The sequence below is a fragment of the Typopeltis vanoorti genome, chromosome 16, assembly GCF_054136105.1.
Source record: "Typopeltis vanoorti isolate ZY-2024b chromosome 16, IOZ_Tvanoo_1.0, whole genome shotgun sequence".
NCBI lineage: Eukaryota > Metazoa > Arthropoda > Arachnida > Uropygi > Thelyphonidae > Typopeltis > Typopeltis vanoorti.
Window position 1 is genome coordinate 64380077 of NC_143564.1, and position 23322 is coordinate 64403398.

The window sequence follows — 23322 nt, forward strand, 5'->3', positions numbered from 1 at the left end:
GATAGATATGCTTGTCATCGTGTTATTTTGTAGTAGAAGTCACACCAAGCTAATTTTATGGCCTAATTAAAAGGGATTCATTCACATTGCTAACATATTTCCCTTATGGTCAGAGTAAAGGTCTTATTTAGTTTTAAATATTGTATTTCTTTGTGACAGCAGTAGAGACACGTCATAGAAGACTTCGTTTCATCCGTCGAATTTTAGTCCGTTGAATAAAGCCGAATGTACACTTGAGCCAAAACATTATGATAATCAGCGTGTTTGCCACGGTTGATCGGAAAAACAGGTCAGTGATATCCTGATATGGGATTATTCTCATGCGCAACACTTAGTCCTCTCATTCTTATTGAAAACACGTTGGAAGAAGCTAATTATTATCTTGGTATTGTTTCGAACAAGATATTATCCTACATGGTGACAATGTTGTAAGATGGATCTAGAGTCTTCCAGCAATATAACCCCTAGTGTCACAAGGCTCGCATTGTGCACGCGGTTCGAGGAACATATCCAAGCATTCCGTGTGCTCCCCGGTAGCTTAATTCTCTTGATTTGAATCTCATCGAACATTTGTGGGATCACAGCAATAACTGCTGGTTGACAGTAGTGCCCCCTTGGTGGTAACCTCCAGGAGGTTATTTTGTCAAGTTGGTAGAGAATACCCCAGGACATCTTGTGTGGTTTGGTGTTCAGCGCCAAGACTGGTGCAATGGTATCTCTACTAAAGGAGGCCTAAGACACCACTAGGTAGGCGATTATAATGTTTTAAGTTATTAGTATGCATATCTCATGCTATAGTTGAACTGAAACGTATCATCCTCAGAGAGGTATCATTACTTATTCTCAGCTTCCAGACAGTCTCGTTTTCAGACTAAAGTCCGTGTGAGGTTGTCCAGGTACCTCACACAAGACTTTAGTCTGAAAATATTTTAGACTAAAGTCTGTGTGAGACTTTACCTCGTGGTAAAGTTCATGACACTAGGCCTGCTGAACAAAGGTCTTTTTTTTTTTTTTTTTAAATCTGGCGTCTCAGCAGAACTGTGCAACTCATATAATTACATACAAATAAATAGAATTCAGATTTAGGATCACGAGCCGTCAGTTATTAGTATATTTCTGCTAAAAGGGAGACGTATTTCCAATCTTCTCTCGTTTAGCACGCATCAGACATGCACTCAATAGTGCCTATAACAATAAATACTTGAAAGAAGGCTACCTATCAATTTCTACATAGTACATACCGGGGAGTGAAATATCATTAGAGGATTTATTTATTTTTATTCTCCATTATCTAGTTTCATGCGATGCCGGATGAAATGCCGAGTTTCTGGGAGGAAAATCCTGCTGCCTCCTTATTAGATTGGGTAGCTGAAAAGTCTTTATAAAGATTTCTGTCTTAAGAAAGGATATTAAGCTTTGTTCTTGTTATATTAATAGAGCTATCCATAATATTTTGGTTAGTGAAACAAGCTAGTTATATATATATATATATATATATATATATATATATATATATATATATATATATATATATATATATATATATATATATATATATATATATATATATATTTCTCGCTTTAAAATAGTTTTTTTTGAGATTACTAAGATGGATATGACGTCACGATTATGTTTCCATGGTAACATCAGATTCTGCTGGCATCTGCGCGTTTGTAACAGAGTAAACAATGTATATTTCTGCTGACAGGATAAAATAGGTGAGCAGCCATTAGCTCCATGGTAAGTGGCTTTTTACGAATTATAAAAGAAAAAAAAAAGAATAAAGATAGTTTGGTACCCTAAACGTACATTCTCTAATATGTTAATATGTTAATAAAATAGCGGTTGTTTTATTTCAGCCATTTTTATGGTTCATTTACACTTTTGTTTTAGGTTGCAAACGAAAAAGTGTATGAAAGTACTTCTGTAACTGGAGACGCGCATGCCCAGCATAAGTTATAGTAATGTTGGTTATCTCACAAACAAACGTGAAAAATCCATCATCTTGCTGGTATGCTGTGTGATATGTATAATGGAATGTGGCACGCATTGTAGCATTCAAATAGTTTCATTTAAGAACACGCTGACTCCTGAAAAAATCATGAATGCTGTTTTACTGCTAGCAATTTACATACAGTTCTTCCTTAGGAATTTAAATATCTACTGGTTTTGACACATTTCTCGATTGTTATCTAAGATAACAATGCTACACACATTTACGACTTCTTAAGGTTGAGATATGTAAATACTGCACATTGTTACTGTCGAGTATTTACTGCTATATTTCTGAACAGGTTTATTAAGTCACATGGAGTAAATGTTTGAATTTATAGAAAATATATGCTGCTGCTCATTTTTTATCAACACATTAGGACTAATTTGGAAACGTAATACACGGTGAGTGTAAGTTTTTGAATATCGACTTTATGATTGTGAGTTTTCGAATGATTTATGTTTGCGATTTTCAAAAAAATAATGGATAGGATCTGCAAAATAACAAAACCCAGTTTTCTCTTAATGTAAAACGACTCATTTGCCAACAATATAAAGCGTATGCTTATTGTTGGCAAATGAGTAGTTGCACGAGAATACAGATTCTCGTGCAACTGTCAACAATTGGATGCATTGTTAAACAGACACGTAATAAATTATCAAATGTTGATCATAACCAAATGACGTAACAGATACAATCACTAGTGTTTAATCAATATTGTTTAATCATTATTGTTTAATTTCTAACTTAACACGATTATAAAGTTAGAAATTTGTGTGTTGAGTTAAACAAAGAATACAATAATAGATCGTGCTGTATTGACACCTAAAGAAAAAGCCAATATTACACGAACGAAGCCACAGCCGTTTCAGATTATATTTCCGCAACTGATGTCTAAATTAAGAAAGATAGCTGACCAGTTACGTGTAATCTGCTGCAGTGAGTTGTGCGGTTTTCTATCGTGGTCAAAGCTATGATGATCATCCGTTCATAAGAAGAGCAAGTTATGGCATCGAGTTGTTTGTTCGTGACAAAACAGCGTAAGGATGAAGTAATTAGTCGGAACGCGTGGTCATCATCCCATAATCCCATCACGTTATTTATAGAAGCAACGCCGCAGCGTCTCCTTGACTGTCTAGATAAATGAACGCCGATGTTTCGTTGGGGCTATACAACTGTAAGGATTCCACCAAGGAGCTCTGAGAACCCTTAGGATGATAACCAATCGAGCATATCAAGACATGGATCAATGGACTTAATTAAAGGCTTAAATTACCATTACAAACCATATTGCACACGACGATTAAAATTATGAACGGAAAATTTTAAGACAAGATAACAAACTCTATTTCAGGAATATCTCTGGAGATAAAGGCTATCAGAACTTAGAACGGGTAATCTAAAGTTTATTTATTTTAAATTCGCAAATGGAAACTTATTTGTATAAATAACATAATTACTCTTTTCTTGTGATCTATGTATATTCCAATAAAGATGATCCCTCTTTATTAAAATTCGAAATATAAAAGAAGAATTAATATAAATAATAAACTGCAGTTGTTCGATATTTCTGTTATTTAATTTTTAGCATTCTTGCATATATAAAGTGGTCTCTCTGTCAGTCATATCAGCAGAGACAGAGACCACTTCCTATATACAAGAATGCTAAAAATTAAATAACAGAAATATCGAACAACTGCAATTTATTATTTATATTAATTCTTCTTTTATATTTCGAGTTTTAATTTTCTAATTTTAATTCGAAATGTTAATTATTTTAATTGACAAATAAGAAAATGATTGTAGACGATCATAGAAAATGTGTTTAACAAGATCATCCATTATTGCATAGAGTTGTATTAGATTACAACAATCGAACACAGAACAGTTTCAGCAATACGTATTGTAGACATTATTTTGTTGTGCCTGATTTTGTCACAACAATGCAAATCGTTTTGATAGATTTTGAAAGTGCAAGTTATCAACTGATACGAAAATTAAGACGATACAAATTTTGGTATAGTTCCAGACACCGAATTTCAATAACATCGAACCGGAGTTGAAGAATATTTTTTGCGCAAAACGTCCTCCTGAAGATGAGATAAAGAAAATTCATTAAGTTTATATATTAAGTGAGCAAAACGTTTATGCTGAAATTTGAATTTAAGGATTAGGTTAGGTTGTTTGGGGATCACGGCCGAAGCATTTACAGTGTATTAGGTCTGCTAATTGCGTGTGTTCTTCAGTCAGTTTATCTGTTGTGTATGAAGAAAAACCTTTGTGTCTACAAAACAGACAAACTGGCTGAGGAACACACGCAACTTACAGATATAATCGCAAGAGATCGGGTAACTAACCTTCCATTGAAGAATATTTAATTTTTTTTTTATCGTAGACGGAATGCGAACCTAAATCTTTCCTTCTAAATGGTATCGTGTTTACTGACTGAGCTATAGAGGCGCCTTTGAATTTAAGGGCTAAACTAAGATGTTCCTATAATAACATTATTGATTTATTTTTCATATTTGTTGTGCAAATATAGACATGACTATAGAAAGATATTTTATTTCAGTGCTTTTGTAAATTTCCCTCGTGTTAAAATAGTTTAATTCCCGGATAATTACATTTCTGATGGAGAAAAGATACTTCTTCATTTTCAGTTATCAACTCGAGTTTCAAATCATCCTCCCAATAATCGAAATCAGAGCACGGTATTTACAAAGACAAAATAAATTCCGATTTCATTAAAAATGCCAAGATTTGTGAGATTAAACGATTTAATTGAATTCAGCAAGTTAAAATTGTGTACAGTGCTTCCTGCGATAATAATTACATTCTTTCGATCTGAACTGTGTCTGCTATTCTCATTATATTTAAAACAAACAAATAAACGAACTATCGCAAAGAAAAAGCCATGGTTCAGAAGTTAGAAAAACCGATAACATTAAATGTTTTCTTTGTTATTATACCTTTGTTCTTATTTATCCCCTTGACAAGCCATTCTTCTATTTCTACTGCATATTCACATTCTCTTTATTATTATTATTATTATTATTATTATTATTATTATTATTATTATTATTATTATTATTATTATTATTATTATTATTATTATTATTTTGTTTGTTGTATCACGGATCTTTCTGTTTTCACTTTCAACATTTTCATCTTTCTTCTTTCTCCCCCTCTCCCTTCTTAGCACTTTGAATAAAGAAGCCAATATTGCAATTACTTCCTTTCAGATGACTGCGTTTGTGTGTGTGTGTGTGTGTGTGTGTGTGTGTGTGTGTGTGTGTGTGTGTGTGTGTGTGTGTGTGTGTGTGTCTTATTTACTTTTGCTGCTTTTCTAGAGATCCTTTTTTCTATACCAATTGTTTTAATGATACAAAATGATTCTTGTTTGTGTTGTGTAGTTTCTGATTATTATTTTATTTTTAATGAGCGTATTTGCAAACTTGCAGATTTGCTGCAAGCATCAGAGAAAAAAAAAAGAGCAAACGTCTCAATTGAGAACAGTATTGTAAAGAATAACTGATGCTGAAAATGCATCAGTTATTTTTTACAATAATGCACCGTTGAAAAACAATCAAAACTTATTACATTGTTGCGAAGTATCAGACGATTTAGTGAGAATAATGAGTTTTGTATTATTATCAGATCAAGCGATCATATATCGATTAATATGTATTTATAGGTTCATCGTCTTATATTGGTTTTCATTATCACCACGATATTGAAGTGAACAATTTTATATTCTTTAAAATTCAGGAAAGATCCAAAAACCAGGCAATCTACTGAAGAAAAAATAAAACTCATAGAAAAGTACATTATGTACATAAAAAAATTAAAAAGTTAGTAGTTATTAAGACTTTTCTTGAGCCACAGCAAGTGCAAGTCAAGCGTTTAATTTGTTTACCAAATAAAAATTCCAAAACGTCAAGAAGTTCGGAGGAAAAAAAAAAAAACTGCGAATATTTTGGCTTTCAGTCACTCGTTTCTTAATATTTCCATAACTTTCCACCATCGATCGAGAAAGTAATGATGTTGATTCAGAATGCACAGAAACCAATACTTTACGAGCCGATCGCGAGAAAGTGTTTGACTTTTCAGTTTAGGAGAGCAACGGTAATCTAGAACAAGCATTCGGAATTGAAGGCTTCACTAGTTGGATTTACTAGTTGGCTAATACTTCAAAAATATTATTAAACTAGTAAGTTACATTAAAAAATTTCTAATAAAGAGAATATTTTATCTTTCTTTCAACATTTCGAGATATTAAACCTCAGTGGGAAATCCATTATCTTTAAAAATAGTCGTATTCTTATAAATTTATTTCTTAGAATGTAAATAACGTTACCATTGAATAGAAGCACCCTCGGCATAGATTAGTGCAAGATTTAAAAAAAAAATCAAAGATGCTATAAAAAAAAATTCCGAAGGTTAACTCAATTGAAAGAGAACGATGGAAATCGCAGAAATGTAAGCCCGAAGGTATACTTTAAACGAATGTCCCCAAATGGAAGCATCAGAGAGAAAAAAAAAAAGAGTAAACGTCTCAATTGAAAATAGTATTGTAAAGAATAACGGATGCTGAAAACCAATTCTTGAAAAGCATGTCTAAAAATAGATTTCCAATAATGCACCGTGAAACAATCATTGAAACTTATTACATTGTTGCGAAGTATCAGACGATTTAGTGATGCTTTATCTCACTGATATTTCTCATATGGACAAATTTAGCACCTTTTCGGTTTGTACATTACATTGTTGAGAAACAGCTTACAATTGTACATGGCAAATTTTCTTCCAGATATTGTCTACGGAAGAAAAGTGTCAGAAATAGATCATAATGCTTGAGGAAAACTGCCATTCTATTTGTTTACACTTCTCTTTTACCGTTACTCATCTTTTATCTTTCTTAGTGTCAAATCAACGGATTTATTTTCTTCTTTGCCGCTCATTCGAAAAACCTTTATCCTTTTTTTTATATATGACGATTGAAGTGTGTCGCTATAGCGACGCTTGGGGACATCGCAGCAAAATAAGATTACCGATGAAGTTATTTCCTGTATATTTCTTCTCTTTCACCACGAACATCAAGGCATGTACGGTCTGGTGGATTGCTGTCCATTAAGTCTACTTAACCTTGAACCAGGCTTTCGTTTGAACTCCACATGTCTGGGGAGTGTTGGAGTTGTGTTAAACCAGTGAAGTAATTTCTCGCATGCTCTTTTTCCTTCTTTCTTTTGGAGCTGTATGACATATATAGAATTGAATTCATATCGATAGAATTTAACCAGAGGATCTGTTACAGAGGTTGTTAATTCTGCAGAAAATTTTAAATCTTTCTCATCGCATAAGATGCAGTTTCTCCCTTTGACTTTGATGCTATAGGGAGTTTTGTATTATAATAATGAACTAAGGTTAAGTAGATTTAAATGACACCGTATATAGACCAATCGAGTCAGCATTATAACATACAACAGACATGTTCAGAGCAAATGATTATTATATATTTAAAATGAGCAGATGTTAACAACAATGCGATATTTGTGTATACGCAACAGACACAGCATCACATGATTCAAATTAATTTTCGTTTACTGATATAATAATCCTGAAGATGCTAACAACAATACTGTTGTCTATACGCAACAAACACAGTGTCACATGATTTACATTTGTATATTTCGTTTAATGCAATAATAATTCTGAAGATGTCGACAACAATGGCGTCGTGAATACGCAACAAGCAGTGTCACGCGATTCAATTTTGTAATTTTCGTTTCATGACATTATAATTTTAAATGATTATAAATATAGAACAAACGTTACAGTATTGAATTTTATTGAATAATGAGATGATAAATTATACATAATTGATATGTTTGTGGACAAGAAAAGGACATAATAAAACGATGCCTAATTATCATGTATTCTATATGTGCGTTACAAATGCATCTTGTTTGGAAAGCGAGTTTGAGAAACCAAAAATATATTTAAAAAAATGGTGTTTTAAACAAAAAACGTGAAATATAATTGTTACAAAAAACATAAGATTATTGTATTTTCTTAATATTTTTCCTGAGGAATGCTATTTAATGCATTTATTCCCTAAATTAATTTTATTGCCAACTCTTTACGAATATGTAAAGAGTTTGCAATAAAAGTTTTAAACTTTGGGGATTCCTCACATCTAGATTACACATACATGACATATGACAATATTGGCTTATGGCCAAAAGTGATAGAAGTACGAAATAAATGGAAACATTCTCTGAAGGAAGGACATTGAAAGTAGAACTGTCAAGGACGGGAGCTTCGTTCAATCATAGTTAATGAAAAGTATTGTTGAGGCTCAAAATAAAACATAAATGAAAAATTGCTAGTTTCAACGTACAGCCCTATTTCGCAACTATACTGTATATGTTCGTGTGTGCATAGATTCCTATTTCGAGTGTGTATTTATTTATTTAGCAGTCCTGCCCACAAAGGATGGATTGTTATAATATAATCTGCTTCAATGCTGGCGTCCAAACACACAAAAAAGTTCATACGCGTGTTACCAGAACACATGCTTAATTTTACATTTTATTCCAATAAATTATTTCCTGGTTTTTGTTTATTATTGTAAGTATCGTCCTATATTTATATATAGATATTAACGAGAGGCTGTATTAGAATAACAATGGTTTGTTTTGTGTCTATAAATGTGGATTTTTGTGGGGATGTTTTGCGATCAAAACGATCTCATCATGTTGAATAAGGTATCCCCGGTTTGCTAAATAACTAAACAAATAAAAAGTATTCTATGTTCCGAGATAACTCTAAGCGTTTCAACTTCGGATAAAAATGATTTCTCTGCTTTTTCTTTCGTGTTTATGTTTCATGTTCATGTTTAAACATGTCAAACGACATGCACATGTTTACAGCACGTTCCTGTAGAAGGAAAGACCCCAAATTTTCTTGTAAGTTACAGTTCGACTAAGAGTAAATTTAAGGGATATTGCGCCACTGATTACTATGAGAATGACTTCGTTAATAACGTCTAGCATGCAGAGATGATCTCTGTCGTTTAAACATAAGACCATATACAGACAAGAAACAACATTTTAAAAATATTACTGACGATTATATTATTATTTTTTCCAATAATGAATTAATAAATGAGGTAGAAGACAATATCTTTTATCTATACTAATAAAACATATTAAAATTAAGTACTTTTTCACATGATCGACCACTTATAGATCCCAAACGCTTTTATGCTCTTGGATAGACATCGTGAGAGAGATGTTTTTACTAAAACAGGTATAGAGAGAGAGAAAGAGAGAGATTTAAAGACACACGCACACTACATACCAATTAACCAATACACTCTGTTGAACTATTCCAAAAAATCGAAGATAAGTACCTCTCGAAATCTTATGTTCAGAGAGAGAGAACATTGAAGCATCTTACATCCAAGACGGGTTAGAATGGGCAAAAACTAACTTAATTTTCTCGGTTTCAGAAATAATACTAATTTTTTTTCTCTCTCTTTCCGAGCCGTTGCCTGATGATTCTCAGGTACAAATCTGGCCATCATCCAAAAAATACTTTCTTCTTCTTGATAAACAACTTACTTGTATTCTTTGATTTAAATGCATACAATTCCAAGTCATTTAAATCAAGTTTTACGTTCATTTTTTTAAATTTTTATTTTTGAATTTGATTTTCTTCCCCTGGTAATCTGCATTTTGATTATATAATTAAGAAAATGTCAATATATAAGTAAATGATTTTGACACTTTTTAAATTATTTCAATTTGGTTTATTGACTACGTACAGTTTAGCTTTTTAACTGCATTTAAATAACAGTACAGAAATTATATTTAAATGAAAGTGTATTTTGATAAAACAATAAATAAAGTTAATACATATTTTCTGTATAGGTAGGTATCTTGTTAAGTTACAATGTTTTAAGCTTTGGTTTGTCAAAATCTCAATTTATTTTCACTCGCACTTTTGTTTGAAGCACATCAATTCGGTCCGATATTATGTTACCTTTTTACCTTATCCAGAGTCAACTCATTTTCACGTATGGGCTAAATAAATATGAAATTAAAATTTTGGGAACGTTTTTAAATGTACCATAACAAAAATATTATTTATATTTCAAGAGGCAGAGCAGATAAACAAAAATCGATATCGTTTAGGTAATTTAACGATGCTTTCAAGTTGTGTCGCCAATGTCTGTGTTGATACGTGAAGTGGCGCCATCTGCTGATTATTGATTAAACAATAAGCAATTTCTCCGTGTAATATTTTATTTCATTTATTTTTTTGTTTCCGCAGGAACACTGAGTTAAAGAAAAGCGATTAAGTAGACGACACATACGGGAGTAATCTACATGCCTCTAAAGTAATTTAAAAGTGTCTTATAAAATTGCTGATTTTGAAAGAAGAAGCAACAAACATGATGAATACCCGCCACAGAAGATGTCGACGACTTGTTCGCTCCGAGAAGGCGTACGATTTCACCAATGGATGGAACTCGCTCATCCGGGAATTCCTCCTTCAGACTTCTTGGCCCATTTCGTTAAGTGTTGAGTCGCAAGATGAAGATTATCACATATTTTGTATAAAAAGGTAAGGATTTTTTTGATAGTACTTTTAGATTTAATATCAGTTAATTAAAGGGCAATTTTAACTTTTTCAGCGTCTTTTATTATTATTATTATTATTTATAAAACTGAATTTTTAGTTTTTTTGTAAAGCTATCTTTAACGTCTTTCAAACACGAATAACGAAATACCGGAAGTTGGCGCCTTCAAAGACAACTTCCGGTATTGCAGATCAATAATTATTTATTAAGACTTTACGCGCTTTTCATCTCTTGTAGTCTGAGACTTTATCGAGGGTTTACTGAGTTACTAACAATTGCATATAAACTTTGTTGTTCGCGTATCATTTGCTAACAGTGATAGCTCATTGTTAACGTCAGCAGACTGTAATCATAATTATTATGCTGTATATGACGTTCCTTTCTTATTTTATAGTTGTAAAAATATTATTTTTACTACAAGTTATGATGTTTGTGATAAATTCATCTATGGCACATAATTTCTAGGTATAATCACATTATAATTGAATTATATTTCACATTGGAAATATCACGAAAAGTCGCGAAAATTACAAAAAAAAAAAAAAAAAAACGAAATCGTGTACTTTGCAGTAACATAGATTTTGAGGTTAACAATAACTATTTTTAGCTCAACAATACATGGAATATATGCTAAATAAAACTGACACATACGCAGTCCAGTTTATGTTTGATAAACAGAAGTATGTTAAACATGGGTCTAAAACGTTTCAACAAAATTTCTCAGAATGTCTGGCAATTTGCAGCACACCGTTTCTGCTCCTAAAGAGTGTAATTTAGTGGATATCCGTTGCTATAAAGCTGGTGACGCAATAACTCGAGCAGTGTTTGAATTGTTGCTAGCTTTTTTGTTCTTCTCTGGTGAAACCAAAATTGGTCCGCCTGCTTACAAAAAAAAAAAAAAAAAAAAAAAAAAAAAATTAATGAAACACTTATTCTAATAATTAAAAATTAGAATGCAAATATAAACTATAATTAAGAACTTTTGATACAAATATTGTTACCAATCTTCTATTTGTTTGCTATGTTTTTTCTTTTTTTTTCCCCCTATTTTTAATGCAGTTTGTTATATTTTGATATAACAAATTCCGAGTTTAAACGCGGCCGAACCAGCCTTGAAGCTGATCCACGTGAAGGACGTCCAAAACGTTTAACAACACCAGAAATCATTGATCAAGTGCACGATATGGTATTGGATGACCGGCGAGTCAAAGTGCGTGAAATTGCTGAGACTGTAGGCATTTCAAACGAACGTGTAGGATATGCTTTGCGCAAGATGGGTGCCGCGCTTGCTCACAGCAGATCAAAAACGCACTCGCACGAAAATCTCTGAACAGTGCTTGGAGCGTTTTAACAAGAATAAAACTGATTTTTTGCGTCGATTTATTACTAATGGATGAGACTTGGATTCACCATTACACACCAGAATCCAAACAGCAGTCTAAACAGTGGACAGAAGCCGGTTGTTCAGCGCCAAAGAAGGCAAAGTCGGTTCCATCAGCAGGAAAGGTCACAGCTTCCGTATTTTGGGATGCTAAAAGCATTTTGGTTATTAATTATCTTGAGAAAGGGAGAAACAATAACCAGGGAATATTATTCCGATCTTTTAACCAGACTAGACGAAAAACTTCGTGAAAAAAGACCCGGTTTGCAGATGGAAAAAATCATCTTTCATCAGGACACTGCACCTACTCACAAAGGTGTTTTGGCAATGGGAAAATTAAGGGATCTGCACTGAATTTTTGGAATATATACGCTATTTCCCAGATTTGACTCCCTCTGACTTCTCTTTCTTCCCAAAACTAAAACTCTTCCTCGCTGGTCAACGTTTTTCTTCGGATCAAGAGGTGATTGCAGCTGTAGAGGGGTATTTTGCAGATCTTACTGAGAACTACTACAGGGACGGGACTGGAACATCGCTGGAATAAATGTATTAGTCTTAAGGGAGATTGTGTTGAAAAATAAAAATAATTTAGAAATTATAAATTCATTTTTTCATTGTTAGGCCGAGAACTTTTCAGACCACCCTCGTAGATATACTTGCAGTGTTGCTTGCACATTGTCATTGCTATCCACGTGGAGAAGAACTTATGAATATTGAAAACAGATTCTGATAAGTCGGATGTCTAAACAATAAACTAGAAATTCAGACTCTACAGGTATTGAGGTTTGTAGCCGAACCTATGCGAAGAGCTATACTTTCTCTCTAAGAAAAAGGCAGATGTATACAAAACAAACATAAACCACTGCAGTCAGTTGTGCACTTGATGTTCTTTATGCCGTTGTCAAGAACAACCTGACTGGTCTCCGTTGACTTTCAATGTACAGTGTGTCATTCCAGCCGTGAAGTTAATAGTAGTAGTGTAACAGTCTGCAACTGTTTCTTCTGATATAGACGTGTACATTTGGTCATCATCATCATCATCATCATCATCATCATCATCATCATCAATTTCCTGGCCTGTATCCTCAAGGAGCTGTACAGGATATGATAGTACTACATGAAAAATTTACGCCATTACTAACTTCCTATCTACAATTTTCCTCCAAATCAGTCTGTTACTTGTCAAGACTCCAACATTATCAGATCTTATATTTCTATCGTCTAAGGCACTTTGTACCGTATCAATCCACCTATATCTTGGTCTTCTTCTTCGTTTTGCTGCCAACCTGGCAAAGAACACTTGTTTTGCTAATCTTTCTTCGCCCATTCTGTTCAAGTGACCATACCACCTGAGATTAGCTCTGCTAACGCATTCCTGGATGCTGACAATGTCAAGTTCTTTCCTAACATCCTCGTTTTTAATATGATATTGCCATTGATGCCATCTGTTCACGCCTCTAATCTTTCTCAGGACTCTCATATCTGCGGTCTCTAGTCTTTGGTCAAGCGTTTTACTTCTGACCCAGCTCTCAGATCCATAAGTTAAAACTAGTTTGAACACTGTCTTGTATACAGCTAATTTATTGTTCCGACTAATTTCTCTCATATTCCATATGAATTTATTTAATTGACTTCCCACCATACCAGATTTGCTGATTCTGTTGTCTGTTTCTATATTTAATTTACCATCTTCACTAAAAATCGTGCCTAAGTAGCTGAAATGTTTTACTTGTTCCACAGGTTCTCCATTCACAACACAGTTGACATTTTCAATGATTCTGCCTATTTTCATTGTCTTTGTATTTTTATTGCTGACCTTCATACCATATCTATTACAACAGCTATTCAATTTAGTCAGAGAATCTTGCAGACTTGTAGCGGATTTATTTAGAAGTATAACATCATCCGCATAAAGTAAAGAGCTGACATTAACATCTCCAATTTTGATATCAGGTTAATACCACATTCCTTCGTAATGTGATCCATATAGATAATGAATAACAGAGGGGATAATGTACATCCTTGTCTCACACCAGATTTAACATTAAACCATCTTCCTGTACTTCCTTAAATTCTAACTGCTGACTTACAACTCAAATAAAGATTAAGTATTGCTTGATATAATGCCCCACTGACACCATATAACTGCAGCGTATTGAATAGCTTCTCTCTTGGCACCTTGTCAAATGCCTTTTCCAAATCGACAAAACTTAAATACAGATCTTTGTTATATTCCCATGCTTTCTCGACTATTTGTCGTAAAGTGAAGATCTGATCCTGACAGCCTCTATTTGACCTGAATCCAGCTTGTTCTTCACCCAGCTTTTCTTCTACAATTCTTCTCAACCGTTTCATAAGTATACTTGCATAGATCTTGCCAGGAACAATCAGTGGGGAAATACCTCTGTAATTCTAACATTCAGTTTTATTTCCCTTTTTATATATGGGTATTATTAGAGCTCTACTCCAATCAATGGGAATTCGTCCCTCTGTCTAGGCTTTCTGAATTATGCAGCGTAGCCACTGTAAGACTCTTGTACCACCATACTTCAGCATTTCTGGTCGAATATCATCTACTCCTGCTGCCTTTCCACATTTCAAGCCTTTGATGGCTTGTTCTACTTCAAGTATGTATGTATTCCTATTGAGTGTTTTTTACCACTGTGCTATCACTGCTTGTTTCATTTAGCAATTTTTCGAAGTAATTACTCCATACTTCAAGGATATCTTTTTCTTCCGTTTTCATTTCACCTTTATCATCTCTAACTCCTTTTACAGCACTCTTTCCTCCATTCCTAAGCTTCTTCAACAACCTCCAGAATATTTTGCCACCTTCTTGATAATTATTTTTTATATTCTTGTCAAAGTCCTCCCATGACTTTTGTTTAGCTAGTTTTACACAATGTTTAGCATTCTTGCATACTATTCTCTAACAGCACAAGCTGAGTTATTTGCCAGGAAATTTTGATATGCTTTCTTCTTTTCCTTCACTGCCTCTTTAATTTCCTGTGTCCACCAGGGAGTTCTGATTTTTCTATCCTTGCAGACACCTCACCACATGCCTCTCTGGCAGAATCAATCAGGGTTTTCTTCAAGGCTTGCCACTGAATCTCCAAGGTTTGTTCCTGTTCTCAAACTCTTTCATTTTTTCTTCAATAATCTTTGTGTATTTTAGTCTATAGTTCACATCTGAGAGCTGCTCAACTTTTATTCGCTTTAAAACTTTCTTACATGTTATTCTTTTCAATATGAAATTCAATTTTATCCTGCTCAATACTAAATAGTGATCGCTTCCAATTTCAAATCCTCTGTACACTCTGGTGTCCTGCACCAGGGGAGAAAACATCACTATGAACAATAACATAGTCAATGAGACTTTTCTTATTCCTTGCCTCTTCTCTCCATGTGAATTTGTGCACATTTTTATGTTGGAACATGGTGTTAGTAATAACCATTCCATGTCCTGAGCAGACATCCAACAGGTATTTGCCATTGTTATTAGCTTTTCTCTTTTCTCCAAATTTTCCCAAAATATTTTTGTATGTCTGACAATCATTTCCAACTCTGCTATTTAGATCCCCAACAAGGACCAACTTTTCCCTTTTCATTGTGTCAGTTGGTTTTTTTAAAGCCTCAAAAAATTCCTCCACTTCTACCTTAGTAGAGCCTTCTGTGGGACCATAGACACAAATAAGTCTCATTGTCCAGTTCCCCATTCTGATATTTGCCACATCACTCTACTTCAGACTGCCTGCCATTCAAGAAGATTAGCCTCGTATTTGTGTTGAATACTATGGCTACTCCTTTTCCTTGATTGTCACTGCCCGAATATAACATTTTGTATTTATTACTCAGAAAGATCTCAGCAGTTTTTGTCTTTTTTGTTTCAGTCACCCCTATTATTTCGATTTGGTACTTATCTAATTCCTCGGCTAGCTCCATTTCTTTGCCATTCTGGCGTCTTACGTTGATAGTACCGATCTTTAACTCTGGTGATGATGAGTTGGGGCTTGTTTTTAGATTTGTTCCAGTAGCTGACTTTTCGCTGTTCGCCCTGGTTCCCTGGCGAAAACAACGGGGGCCTTGTTTAACCGGGCGACGGCCCAGCCGGCATGAAATTTTGTCATGTTGTACCATCATTTTCTATATTGGTTTAAGCCCATAAGAATACAATTTGGTCGGCTAAATCCCAAATTGCCAGCCCATCCTCGTTCGTTCAGTATCCGAGTAGATACCCAACAGAGTGCACCAAAGAGAGGTGAGGATTGGACATTAGGTCAGAAGCCTTGGTCGGTTCTCCGCATTCCTTTAAAGGCTATGTGGAGGTCTCCTCTCAGTTAAACAGCTTTGACCTTTAAGCACCCCGTGCATTTGGTAGTGCCTGAAAATATGGATGTCGAGAGATATTCGATTCTTCTTATACTGTGGCGGCTTCACAGAACATATTCATATCTCTTTTATCATGACAATTAACAATGTCCTACTACAAGTGCTGTTGCTATATGATTAAAGGAAATGACGTAGAACAACTTGCTTACAAAACGTCTACATCTTATCCCAATAAAACGTCTCTGAAAAGTTAGATGATGATCACTGCCTCCATGAGTATAATTTAATGAGCATACTTGGTTAAATCTTAATAACGTATTCCAGTCATTGCTGCAATGTGCAAGTGCTAATTCATTGTGATAGTTTTGGAGTTTATTCAGTAAACCAATGACATGATCTTTGGTCGCCCTACTTAAACCTTTCTTCAATAAAGCGTTCAACATATCATTGTCAAATCCCCCCACGTTTTTTGTTTATTTGTTTGTTTGTTTCGTATTGTTTACGAAATCATCTGGATGTCTTCGTCTGGCTGCCCTTTTTCTTTACTATCATTACTATTTCAAATCGGTGTGGTTAACGACGCCTTAGGGAAATCCCCCTCGTAATGAAAGACCAGGGCACTGTTTCATAATCGGCCTCTTGTGGAAATACAATGCAGCCGAGTCTTAAATCCGAGCACACGAAGAAAACGAATTCGGCAACATTCTAGTGATTCTAAAAACCATCGATCAGCACACACGTATTCAATATATTTATTTCGTACACGTGGCGTGGCTTGATACGTATTTTCTTCGAATGAAAGATAACCGCAGTTGTTTTTATATTAGCAATAACCAGCTAAAGTGCATAGTCCCATACTGTATATTTGATGACAGAATAATAATTTAGAGATACCAAGGGGTCCATAGACCACACTGTTATTGTCTTTTTTACTAACTTAAAAAAAAACATAATGATTACACTTATTTCAACACATCATTGGGCTAAAAATATTTCGTGTTTATTGCCTATCTCTGTATCGAAGTAAAGTAATGTTTGAGAAGGAAATGCTGATACTTTTAAAGATTTTACCAATGCAGAATGATTTACTTCTAAAGAATAATTTAACATTTTACTTATAAATAAATGTTTAAATATTTTAAAATGTTTTTATATCTGAAAACATAGAAAGAATCTTTTCATTATATGCACATAATATAAAATATTTCGTATTTCATGACATCCTTATCCGCTGACTGTCTGTGACGTCATCAACAATGCCGAAATGACGTCATGTGATAGTCGCTGGCTATTGTCAGGAAACCAATATTAAATTACATTATGTCAATGAACTCCTCAGTTAGTGGCTCACAATTCTAAAGGTTATAATTTATAATATATTTAATTTTGGTATCAAATCACATGAAGGAATATGTTAATAAGGTATAAATATTGGAAGTGTGTCATACGTAAATGAAGAGCAGTATTTACGAAGACAAACTCAATCATTGAAATATTTACCAATTATTTTATTCGAGCAAAACGAAAAATATAAATTAAGTTTCTTGAACATAATCTCAGAGTAATCAGGTTTAAATTGATATCACTAAGTGAGATTTTGTCTGAAAAGAAACGTTGATGATCACTGGCTGCATGGATCACGAGAACAAATGAGCACTTTGTGTCATGAAAGCCGCATCAACAAAGCACGTACAATTAACGAAACCTGATGGAAAAAGAAGCGCAGTGGATTGTACCTAGCTTCTCCGGATAATGTACTATTAACGTGGCATAAAAATACTAAGACAAAGATAAATACTGATGAGCTACATCAACCGCACTTAATGCCATCCATTTCTTTGTGAATTCGAGAAACGTAGGAAGTAGAAATCCGTCTTTCAAAAAATGTAACTTTAATTTCAAACCAGTAAGAAAATTGGATTTCTTCGATGCGATCTTAAATTAGAAATCATACACGAAAGACAATTTTATCGTTAAGTTGAAATATAAGAAAAACAATTGTCTGTCTTTTTCTTTTCATTTCATTTCCTTATGTTTTCAAGTTATTTCCATCGTATTATTCTAACAGCGATCGCATTCTGTGGATAATTACTTACGTTTCTGTTTTTAAGTTGAAACAGTCAGCATGAAAAAGAAGAGCTAGAAAGAGACGAGAGAACACAAGTCTGGGAGAATGGTAATTAATCCGAAAGAAAAATATCCAACTTTTTTGACGAGCATTTCTTTTTTTATTTATTTATTAGTTTATTGCATTGATTACGTAACTCAAAGGACTCAGCTTTGTAGAAGTAAGAGAATTAATGTCGTAAATCCGGATGGTCGAAGGTGCATGAATGTGTTTGTATCAATTATGTATATCAGGGCTGTGCAAAGCACTGCCCGGACTGCCTGTGGGGTTTTGATTTTCACGAGCGAAAAAATAATATAATTTGAATCGAACTCGTATTAGATATTTTAATTCTATCAATCCATAATCTCCATGTTGGTAATTTTATATGGTGTGTTTACATCACTATATACTCACGTGTTTTTCAAATATTAGATGTGTCAAAGAAGCGTTCTTATACTGTTTTGTTCCAACGCGCATGCTCCGGGAGCTCACGGGGAACGTGAGCGCGCCCATTAGTGCACAGTTAGTGTTGTTCGTTCGTTCCGCTTTCGAGGTTGTGTCGTAGCTGCTCACGAAATTACTACGCATTGTGATGCGGCCCTCGGATAATTGTTTTTTTTTTTTTAATGCGACCCTCGGATTACCTAAGGGTGGACAGCTCTGATGTATATACTTGGTTCATTTTAATGAAGTATTTTTTTCTGATAAGGGGAGCTGTTGGAATGGTCTTCCGTAGTATTCCCCGAATTTCTTATCAGTGTAAGAATGCACATATTCCATAATCATGAGATATGAAGGTGACCGGCGTAACTCGAATGTCACCGGACGAAAGATTGAAGCTTATTAGGGCCAATATAAAATGCTCATTCCTTCCCCCCCGCCCTCCAAAAAACTTATAAAAAATACATCATAAATTCGGAAAGCAGAGGGAGAAAAATCATAGTTACGATCTCTCTCTCTCTGTTTTACTTTAAGATGACTGACGAAAGTGCTTTTGTCAGCATTTCCCGTAAAGTGTAATTTGTCTTCCTGTCAGTGCAGTCGTGAAATTATTTTTCGTGTAGTTTGAGGATTGTTTTTTTTTTTTTTGCTCAAATTGAGGTTTCTTAAGAAAGTTTAAAATGCGACAACACAAGTACGCAGATCTTCATCTGATCACGCATTTAAGAATAGCTTTTCGTTTAATAAACTAATTGCTTTTGGATTGTCATCGCGAAGTGAGAGAACATTTCTCCTATTTATCTTATAAAGAACAACCCTATGTATGCTTGGTGTGTATATAGAAAGAAGCGAAAATGGAATCTTCTCTTTTGTGTGGAATAAAAATGGAAAATTCAGAAAAGGTCTGTTAGAAAATAGCAGTTATGCTGGAACAAACTTTATTAATGATGGATATGTGACTGGATAAGAGGAATACGCTTATTATTCCGAAACTTCTTATGAGTTTCAACAATGGATACAGATCGAGTATATCAAATGCTTGGCAAAGCAGTATTACTAGCAGATAGTTCGTTTTGTAGACTACTTCGAGAAAAATAAAAATGCAAAAAAGCGAGCATACTGTACGAATAAAATAATAATAATAATAAAATATTTTCGAAATGGTTTTAATATCCACAGTAAAGTATCCAAAACCTCGTACATGTTTTGCATACTTTACTGTTAGATGAGAGGAAAAGTGCTGACAATTTATCTGAAAGACAAACTCTGTTGCTTTAAAAACATTAATGTTTCTCATGAGAAAACAACACGTGGGGAAAAGAAAAAATTGCCAACAATAGCTTAGGGTTTTTATTTAACAACACTTGTGGATTTTCTTGGTGAATTAAACGTTTAATCCACTAAGAAAACATTTATAAACATCGACGCACACCCTAAAAAAAAGAATTACCAGTTCAATATTGAATTCAGTTGCAAACTAATCCCGAAAATGACGAGATGGTACGAGATGACAAACAGTGTGCGCTTCCTGCTTAATTTCGACCAATTCTTCATAACCTATTACCCTAAGAGTCACCTTTCTGGGGAAGAAACGATTTTAGGATGCATTTCACCCTCTTTTGCATTTGATTTAGTGTCCCAAAACGAATTTATGCAAAGAGATAATTTTACACGGAACAACGCCATTTGGCTTTCACTTGACTGCAATGACAGAGCGAAGCATTACCAGATATTCTCCTAGGAAAACGTAGCATCCAGATGGAAATTGGGATCATTACCATATCACGTCTCTTGCCGAACGAACTCGACAGAAATGATAACAGATGATCCCAAATTAGAACTATCACCACAACTCTGTCTCGTTCAGGATTACGTTTTGCTGCGTGAAACGATTATTGTGCAGATAATTCTCTCTAAAATGGAGTTATTATCCAAACTATGTTTACGTACCGTTAATAAAATGTACTTTTTAAAGTTTTTAGTTCTTTTATATACGAAAATAAAAGCCACCATTGAGAAGTCTTTACTAGATTAGAATACATTTTTTTTTTTTTTTGCTGGATATTACAACTATGAATCATTAACATTTTTATTTTTATTTTATTGTTAGCTGTGGTTATTGCATTATTGGAAAGAAATCTACAGTTGCGCAGATGACGTATCATTCCATTGTTGGAAAGAGTAATACGGGTTTCCTATTATTGATTAGCTGACATTATTGTCACATTGTTGATAAACGTCACAATGATTAGAAACTTCGCATTATGATTATTGGTATTAATGACTCAACTGTTGATTTTGTACTTATAACACTGTTAATGTGATTATTGTTTTGCTGTTATATTATTTAGAACACAATAAAGAACGTCTATTCTGTTGACCAAAATAATCTTGAACCATCTGAGCAACATTAGTCTAAAGCAATTATCAATATTGTTAAATTCATAGGCGATATGGGTTATAAATTATTATAAGAAATTGAATTTTATGTGTTGTTCGTGGAGTTTGTTTATGAGAGAGAGCAGAAAACCTCTTCCAGGTGACAATGGAATATATAAGAACATAAATTCTTTAATATAAGTTGAAGTCGATTGGCTCATAGAGATGATTCTTCTAATGGACTTTTCTCGTCATTCTTCTTTTGTTTCCTTTTGGATTTCTGATAACTATTTCGTAAAACAATCTTTTAACAAAGCGCTTTAGATGCCCAGAGCCATCGTAAATGTTCTCATCATTTTTGACCCCGGGCTTCTAAATCGTAGGTGGATTATACGAAATGAGTTCGGATTATTTCTTCTTTGTTCTAGAAGCTTGTCTTATGCACTTGTATCAGGAAGGAAGATCCTGTCAATTGATATTAAATTCATTAATTTAACAACAAATTGATTTGAAATAAAATCCCTTTGTGTTCAAAGAAAGCATTCCTTGAATTTTTACTCTAAACAAAAATACATTCTTAGAAATGTTGGAACAAACTGAAGTCTCATCATATTAAGTGAACTGGAAAGGTCAAGCAGCAGTTGAAATGTTAATGAAATTCTAACGAAAATGAAATTCATATTCCCATCCGATTTTTTTCAAAAAAAAAAAAGTTTTTTTTTTTTTTTTTTTTTTTTTTTTTTTTTTTTTTTTTCAGTTCATTTCAAAGTAAGCAAATGTTAACTTGTAGTTTGGTTTGCAATCGACAGTCAAGTTTTTTACGAGGCGATGATAAAAAAGAATTCTAAAGCTACTAAGAAATACACATTGCATTGCTCTTTGTTTTAATTTTTTTTTATTTATCCAAGCTTCAAACTAATTACTCCTTGCAGTGTTGTTTAATGTCTAAGAAAACAGACTGACCAAATCTAAGATTGTTCGGTTTCTTAATGGGCATTGCAAAGGCTTATGAGTGTATCACTTTGTGAAAGGATGTGTGACACCGATCCGGTATCACACACGCTCTCCAACGAAATGGATGCGGGTTCGAATCCTGCCGTGGGCATGGATGTTTGTGATTATCTGTGGAAATATTAGTGATGGTGGTGAGCGGTAGATGGCATTAATGGAGATGATGAAGATAGTTGAAGTTGGTGGAGACGGAGAGTCGTAGAGTAGGTGCCCTCCCTCGATGAGTCTTTGGACTCCCTGGAGGTGTCACGTAATAATAATAATAATAATATTCTTTTTCAGGAAACAGCACCAGTTATGGTCTGATAATTCACTATATATGTATTTATATATACTTTTTCTGAATACAACACTGTGTGTGTGTGTGTGTGTGTGTGTGTGCGTGCGTGCTAAAGGAAACCGAACGGCTTCCATATTAGACTTTTATTCCTGACCGCAGTGACATAACATGGGTGTGTACCTATCTAATAATTAAATTTACGAATACAAAAGAACACTTATAAGAATTATTATTTGAATAAAACGCCTGCATTTGGAGTTTTTAATGAATCTCAAATTACGTCAACATTTTGTTTTGATATCACGTGCATTCATCTTTTTAACTACGTGTGTTGCTGTAACTGAAAAGCAAGAGGCTCGACGTTACCGCTCAACTAGCTTACAGTAAGAAACTGTAATGAAAACTAAGTTAATTTCAAGATTATAATTAAGAAGATTTCTTCCAGTTGAGTAACCCCAAAAGGTTGTTGTAGCAGATAATAAAAGAAGTTCTTAAAATTTCTTTTTAGAAAGAAACAGCTTCATCCTTTTGATGGAACTCAGGAAGCGGATGATATATCATTCTCTTCGGCAACTAGGCCAAAATAAAGTAGTGGGTTGAAACAGCGGCAGCCTGTTAGATGGGTGGTGGGCCGTTGATTTGCATGTCGTAAAGGATGTGCATCCCTAACTGTTCGACTGTGCGAGGCACTTTTGGGGCTTCATTCAAATGTAAATGGATTTGTCGTCTAAAACCCTGCATCCTGCAGACA

General features: G+C 34.0%; 1 long non-coding RNA gene across 1 annotated transcript; it reads left to right on the forward strand.

Annotated features, from left to right (window-relative positions):
* The first annotated feature begins 2183 nt into the window (after positions 1-2183).
* Positions 2184-21127, forward strand: LOC150098079 (uncharacterized). The gene is made up of 3 exons (XR_016549606.1): positions 2184-2397; positions 10331-10624; positions 21012-21127. It is a non-coding gene; the product is annotated as an uncharacterized LOC150098079 (long non-coding RNA).
* The last annotated feature ends 2195 nt before the right edge of the window (positions 21128-23322 follow it).